The following is a 7,330-nucleotide window of genomic DNA, read 5'->3' as shown; positions in this document are numbered from 1 at the left end:
TGGCACGGGAAATACAATGTCGCATACATCTTTATATAATGTCTTTCTTTTCACGTCACATAGATAATCGAAAGAAAAACGCGCTGAAAGAAAGCGCACACTATCGACAACTTCTTTAAAATAGCCGCGAATTGTTCCCGGCATTCTATCGGTACTAACAATAAGTGCCGGCAAAGCGGCTCTTAACCTGAGCTGTAATACCGTACGCAAAAATGGATCACGCACACCTCGAAAAAACAAAAATCTATTGACAAGCTGTCGTACAAAAAGATGCGCCAAGCCCAGGCCACCTTCCTTCACCCGCCTGAACAGATCTGTTCGGCTACATCTTTCCCAGTTGGAGTCCCAGTTGAAAACGGCGAACACTCTGCGGAACCTTTGCACGTTTACCCTTGAACAAAACAACGTCTGCATGACGTACCACAACTTCGTAATGAAAAACATATTACATACGGTTGCCCTTGCGAAAATGGACAGGTTGATGCCTTTCCACCTGTCTGCTTTTTCTCTTGTTTCTTTTATTTGGTTCGTCCAGTATCCCTCGCTATGTTTGTAACTGTCCATGGGAACACCGAGATACTTGGTGCGGATTTTCACCCAGCTCACATTCGCAAAGTTGTCTGGGGCTGAAGACCACTCTCCGTGCCACAAACCGAGGGACTTACCCGAGTTCACTTTACTGCCCGTCACATCAGAAAACTGTTTCACAACGCGTATTGTTTCCGTTACACTTTCTCTGTTTGTAGAACACACGGCGATATCATCTGCATATGCCAGGAGCTTGACTTCTGTGGCTGCCAAGCTACAACCGCGTACTTGATCATTCTCAATTATCGCCAAACACATCGTTTCTATGTAAATCGCAAACAAAAGAGCACTGAGGGGGCAGCCTTGACGTACAGAACGCATGACGGTAATGGGGGCCCCCAATTATTTATTCACAATTAAGCGTGTTGTGCAGTTCTGATACGCCAACGCCACTCCCTCAGTAATGATGGCACCTACATTAACGTGATCCAGAATGGCAAACAAGATATCATGGGAAACACAGTCAAACGCTTTCTCTAGCTCCAGCTGAAGCGCTGCAACGCCATCGTAAGTGATGTCACAGCACTCGAGCACGCACCGCATCGTGTGAATATTCGAAAAAATTGAACTCCCTTTGATCCCACACGTTTGGTGGTCTGCGACTATTTCTTTGATGACGCTTTGAAGTCTGGCTGCCAAAACCTCCATGAAAATATTATAATCGACATTGGTTAAAGATACCGGCCTATAAGACGTCACGACCATAAGTTTCTCCGCTTTGTCGCTCTTAGGTATCAAGATGGTATGCGCTTTACCTAAAGAAGGCGGCAAAGTTTTGTTCGCATACGCTTCGTTAAACAGGTCTCCTAACAAGAGCGACAGTTATTTCTTAAAAGCTTTATAAAGACACGCACTGAGACCGTCAGGTCCAGGTGATTTCCCACTGTTCAAGTCATTAATTGCCTTCTCGACTTCCTCTTCTGTAATTTTCCCTTCTACTCGGTCTTTCTGGTCGCTTAATCGCGGCATGCGACCGAAAAACATCTTTTTAATCTCTTCTACATTGGCTTCTTGAAATGCAAACAGCGACTGGTAATACTGTAAAAACGCTCGGCCTATGCTCTTATTATCGTCGACAAGGGTGCCGTTCTAAGAGATCTTATCGACATGATCGAATACGTCTTCCATGGGCTTTTTCAAGTTCAAGCGCCCTTTTGGTGGGCGTCTCCCCGTTACTAATGCATTTGCTCGTGCGCGCACAATCGCACCTTGATAGCGTTCTTTGTCCAACTGCTCAATTTTTCTTTTATGGTTCGCATATCTTGTTTATACGCCCCTGGCCCTTTGCACTCAAGCGCTAAAAGCTGCTTAAGTATCTTTCATAAGTCTGTTTCTTTCATTTCCCTCTCAAAATTTAAGCAGCTCGACCTTTCTATTGCTTTCATTTTTACCTTTTGTTTGAACCATTCCCATTTCTCTGCTATTGTTTCAGTACTTTCATCGCATACTTCCATAACGCCCTCATGTATTGCCTCTACAAATGGCTCTTCTTTTTGTAGTAAGGCATTCATTTTCCATAGGTCCCAGTTAAAAGATGCTTCCTTCTTCTTCATACCGATGTGACACTTCACCAAGCTGTGATCTGAGAACGACACAAGTGCGACAGAATAACTTTGGCACATTGGAATCATGTCTTCTGACATGTACAAGCGGTCTAACCGTGCATGACTACTGCCTTGAAATCGTGTATACATCACCTCCCGCTCCACCTCCAGACACTCGCATACATCGTCTATAGTTCACTTTCACTAATCAGCTTAGACAATATATGACTGCTTTTGTCGCGAATACCGGCAATATTGGATCGATCCCGAGCCCTCAAAACACAGTTGAGATCCCCCAGCAAAAGCATGCACTTATCACGGCTAATATACAGAAAAAGATTGGAAAAAAAATAAAGCACGCTTTTCTACAACATTTGGCGCATATATGCATATAACTCGGAATTCAACTCCAAAAAAAATCGCAAATAATAGTCCTTCCCGATTGACATGAAAATACACTTTCACCCACACGGTGGGGTAACTTCTTAATAAACAGGATGCATCCAGCGGACGTACCTACCGCGTGGCTCACCACCGCAAAATATCTGGTCGTGAAACGCCTCACCATGCTCCCGGTCTCCTCCTCCCCGTCTACCTTGGTCTCCTGGACAGCTAGAACGTCTATGTCTTGGTCAGTGGCCAACCGTAGGACTTGACTCTGCCTACACCTAGCCGCCAGCCCTCTAACGTTTAGAGTTACAATACTGAGTGACGGAATAGAAGCCATGCTGAACTAGAGAATGAGGCAGGCCCGGAGCATAGTGCTTACCCTTCACGACCAGCCCTCGGCTAGCCGCCTCCGGGACCGCCCGGTTTCTCGGCGTTGTTTGTCTGCTGGGCTTTTTCCCCAGGCCTTCTGTCGGACGAAACGTTCGGCTTTGCTTTAAAGCCCGACCGCCTCACAAAAGGCGATTTCGACGGCGGCCATTCACTGGAGCTGGTTGCCACGTTGTCCTTGACCCCGGCCTCGTCACGGGGGCGCTTGAATGTGGCACCGAGATTAGCAGCCTGGTCACCGTCGTTAGCGGCCTCGCCCTGTTGCATTGCTGCATCGTCGTCGTCTCGTTCGTCTTCACTTACGCCTTCGTTTAAAGGGACAGCTTCCGTGTCGACCCGTGCGGGCGCATTCACTTGCTCTGTAGTTTCAATTCCCTTGGCGTCAACGCCTTCCAGTAACGTCCCAGCACTTGTCGCTGGGTGCACAAGGTCTCCGGCTCCCTTAGCAGCGTCTTCGGTCTCGACCACATCCATGACGTGTTCTGCTGCCTCTGGACTCGTGGCTGGGCCGGTCGCGGAAGCGTAGGTCTCGACGCAGTCGGTGTGCCCGTAACGTCGGCACCGGGAGCAGCGCGACTCCTTGCACTCCCGCCGGACGTGCCCAGTGCCTTGGCAGCGGAGGCACTGCATCGGCCGGCCGGGTACCACCACCAAGGCCAACTCTCCGGAAACAGGCATCTGGTGAGGAATATCTTCCACTTTCAGGCCGCTCTTCAGCTTGAGAACAACAGTCCTCGTGGTGGAACATTTCTTGTGGTGGAACATTTGGCCTGTCCAAGGTGTCTTGAACACGCCACTTCTCTCGGCTCCCCTCTTCCACCTTGCCGAAGGCCGCAAATGCAGTCCGGACGTCTTCCTCGGCCACACCGTGCAGCAGCGAGTGAAGCCTGAGCATCACCTGAGGGTCCCGAGAGAGAGAGAGAATAAACTTTAATCAAAAGAGCACGAGAGCGTAGGTAGCTCCCCCGCTCTGAAGTGGGTGGTCCCCTCGGTGCAGGAGTCCAGCGGCCTTAGCTGCTCTGCCCTTCTCGCTTGGTAGACAAGGTTGAGCTGGTCCGTCGAGTCGGAGCTGGGCAGCGCTGCCTCCCATTGGCGTGTGGTGGGGTGTGTTATGGGTGTGAGCTGTGGTGTGTTTGCGCAAGCCCGTACCATGTGGTGAAGCGTTGCACATTGATCGCAGTGTGGAAATTTAAAAGAATACAGCGCAGGGTGTATGGCATGGTAAAAACTCAAATGTAGATATGTGTTTGTTTGGAGTTTTCGCCATATTACTGCTTCCTCTCGCGTCAGAGCATTATGCAGTGGGGGTAGTGTTCTTCGTGAAAGCCGATAGTGTTGTAGGATGTCCGTGTAGGTTAATGGTATGGGCTCTGGTTGTAACTGCTCGGCGCGGTCATCTCGCGGCTCCCGGTGTGCATGCGCTCGGGCGTAGGCGTGTGCCTGCCGATTGCCGCGTAAGGACTCATGTCCCGGAGTCCACACGATTTCAATGTATGGTGGCAACTGGTGCACTCCATTCAAAATGCTATGTGCGGCCCTGGAAATTTTGGCCCTGGAATAATTTCTGCAGGCCGTCTGAGAGTCAGTCAGAACTATGACGCTATCCCAGTGCGGTCTCGTCGTGATGGCTAACGCTATCGCTAGCTCCTCTGCCTCCGCAGCGCTCACTCAGACTCAGAGAGGGTCGCCGATCACACATCACCGCCCTTTCACCTGAAGTACCTTCAAGGCCAGCAGGCGCTTTGTTGCAGCTGTGTCGCTGAGGGTCACCGCCCACACATGATTAACTTGGTAGGCCCCGAGGCACAGAATTTCCGGCAGCAGGCTCGTAGGCGTAAGGGAATTCCTAAAATCATCGACCTTGTAAGGCCTCGCTCGTACATCACCATGCCGAAACACGGTGTTATTCACTATTCGTCGTTTTGGCAGTTGAGGCAAAATAAACTGGTATTACAATTCTTCGTCTCTGCTGTACCTGTTTTCGCGGCCAAAAGTGACCGCTATCGCCGCCCCACTTGAGGCCATGATTCCACGATCCGATCAACGCGGCTGCCGGAAGCAGACTGTAGACCAACGAGCCACCGATGCTTATGTGTGAGAAAGTAACGTACTCATCACAGTTTTCAGTGCCTTGCTGCAACAACAAAGAATGAAGAGCCCCGTTACTCTTGTTAAGAAACCGGTCGTCGAGCCTGGTGGAGCAGAAACTTGTCTAACAGAGCGCTCACGACGGTTCAGTGCTGGTAACTGTGCCAAAAGGAAAGAAAAACAGAAGCGGGCTCGTCCGGGATTTGAACCCGGGACCTCTCGCACCCTAAGCGAGAATCATACCCATAGACCAACGAGCCGGCCTTGCGCATGAACTGCTCTCGATAGCTTATAAGGGAGTACCACACGCGCGAGCAGATGATTCTAAAAATGCTAATTATTCCGTTTTCTCATGAGTGGACCCTAGTTACAGCAACCAGAACGACTAACGTTGCTCAAAGAAAAATGTCACAGTTTCGCCCTAAGGGCGAAGCAATGAATGCGATAGCAACACAGCAATGTCATACGAAGTAAGGTGAGCGGCTTTGGTAGCAACAACACGCAGAACTGTTGTCGACGCCATCGGCGTTTTGCCCGCGTTAGCTCAAAATGCGTGCGGCGTTGGTGACTGTTGCTGGAGCCTCTGATGTAAATAGGCACTTGGTGCCGCAGCTAAACGTCGCCTCCCTTCCCTCCCCCTCCCCCACGGCCTCTCGCGCGTCCGAAGAAGGCGCGTTTGCTCTACATATATGGTGATTGTAAAGGAGAAAAGAGACGCCTACTTCTGCAGCCCTTAAGCGAGCACGGCGCAGAACGCGCGTTTGTTCTCCGCCGTGCGTTCACTCCCCGTGAAAGACGCGCCCCTCGCGCCCTTTCACTCGCACATACAGCGTTCGGCGCGCGGCGACGATTTCATCTCCAAATGACGTCATACGGAACCTCACGGCGACGGCGACGGCGACGGCGACGGCGACGCCGACGGCAGAAATCTGCTTTTGAGTGTCCATATAATTGCTATCGCAATAAAAGGAAGTTACGACCCGTTAGCGCTGTCCTCACATGGAATAGCTAGCTGCTAAGAGAAAACAAAAAAGGGGCTCGTCCGCAATTTGAACTCGGGACCTCTCGCACCCTAAGCGAGAATCATACCCATAGACCAACGAGCCGGCCTTGCGCATGAACTGCTCTCGATAGCTTATAAGGGAGTACCACACGCGCGAGCAGATGATTCTAAAACTGCTAATTATTCCGTTTTCTCATGAGTGGACCCTAGTTACAGCAACCAGAACGACTAACGTTGCTCAAAGAAAGGAAGTTACGACCCGTTAGCGCTGTCCTCACATGGAATAGCTACCTGCTAAGAGAAAACAAAAAAGGGGCTCGTCCGGGATTTGAACACGGGACCTCTCGCACCCGAAGCGAGAATCATACCCCTAGACTAACGAGCCGCCCTTGCGCATGTACTGCTCTCGATAGCTTATAACGGACTGCTACACGCGCGAGCAGATGATTCTAAAAATAACAATTATTTTGCTTTCTCATCAGTGGGCCCTAGTTACAGCATCCAGAACGACCAACGTTGCTCAAAGAAAGGAAGTTCCGACCCTTTAGCGCTGTTCTCAGACGGAAAAGCTACATGCTAAGAGAAAACAATAAAGGGGTCGTCCGGGATTTCTACCCGGGATCTCTCGCACCCGAAGCGAGAAGCATACCCCTAGACTAACGAGCCGCCCTTGCGCATGTACTGCTCTCGATAGCTTATAACGGACTGCTACACGCGCGAGCAGATGATTCTAAAAATAACAATTATTTTGCTTTCTCATCAGTGGGCCCTAGTTACAGCATCCAGAACGACCAACGTTGCTCAAAGAAAGGAAGTTCCGACCCTTTAGCGCTGTTCTCAGACGGAAAAGCTACATGCTAAGAGAAAACAATAAAGGGGTCGTCCGGGATTTCTACCCGGGATCTCTCGCACCCGAAGCGAGAAGCATACCCCTAGACTAACGAGCCGCCCTTGCGCATGTACTGCTCTCGATAGCTTATAACGGACTGCTACACGCGCGAGCAGATGATTCTAAAAATAACAATTATTTCGCTTTCTCATCAGTGGGCCCTAGTTACAGCATCCAGAACGACCAACGTTGCTCAAAGAAAGGAAGTTCCGACCCTTTAGCGCTGTTCTCAGACGGAAAAGCTACATGCTAAGAGAAAACAATAAAGGGGTCGTCCGGGATTTCTACCCGGGATCTCTCGCACCCGAAGCGAGAAGCATACCCCTAGACTAACGAGCCGCCCTTGCGCATATACTGCTCTCGATAGCTTATAACGGACTGCTACACGCGCGAGCAGATGATTCTAAAAATAACAATTATTTCGCTTTCTCATCAGTGGGC

General features: G+C 50.2%; 2 non-coding genes across 2 annotated transcripts; both read right to left on the bottom strand.

Annotated features, from left to right (window-relative positions):
* Nucleotides 1-5,185: 5,185 nt before the first annotated feature.
* On the bottom strand, nt 5,186-5,257 carry Trnap-agg (transfer RNA proline (anticodon AGG)). Its single transcript has one exon. It is a non-coding gene; the product is annotated as a tRNA-Pro (tRNA).
* A 1,056-nt stretch (nt 5,258-6,313) lies between these two features.
* Nucleotides 6,314-6,385, bottom strand: Trnap-cgg (transfer RNA proline (anticodon CGG)). The gene has a single exon. It is a non-coding gene; the product is annotated as a tRNA-Pro (tRNA).
* Nucleotides 6,386-7,330: the final 945 nt, after the last annotated feature.

Source organism: Dermacentor silvarum, chromosome 7 (genome assembly GCF_013339745.2).
Source record: "Dermacentor silvarum isolate Dsil-2018 chromosome 7, BIME_Dsil_1.4, whole genome shotgun sequence".
In the NCBI taxonomy this organism is placed as follows: domain Eukaryota; kingdom Metazoa; phylum Arthropoda; class Arachnida; order Ixodida; family Ixodidae; genus Dermacentor; species Dermacentor silvarum.
Note: the sequence above shows the minus strand (reverse complement) of the source record. Positions and strands in the feature narration are given on the sequence as shown.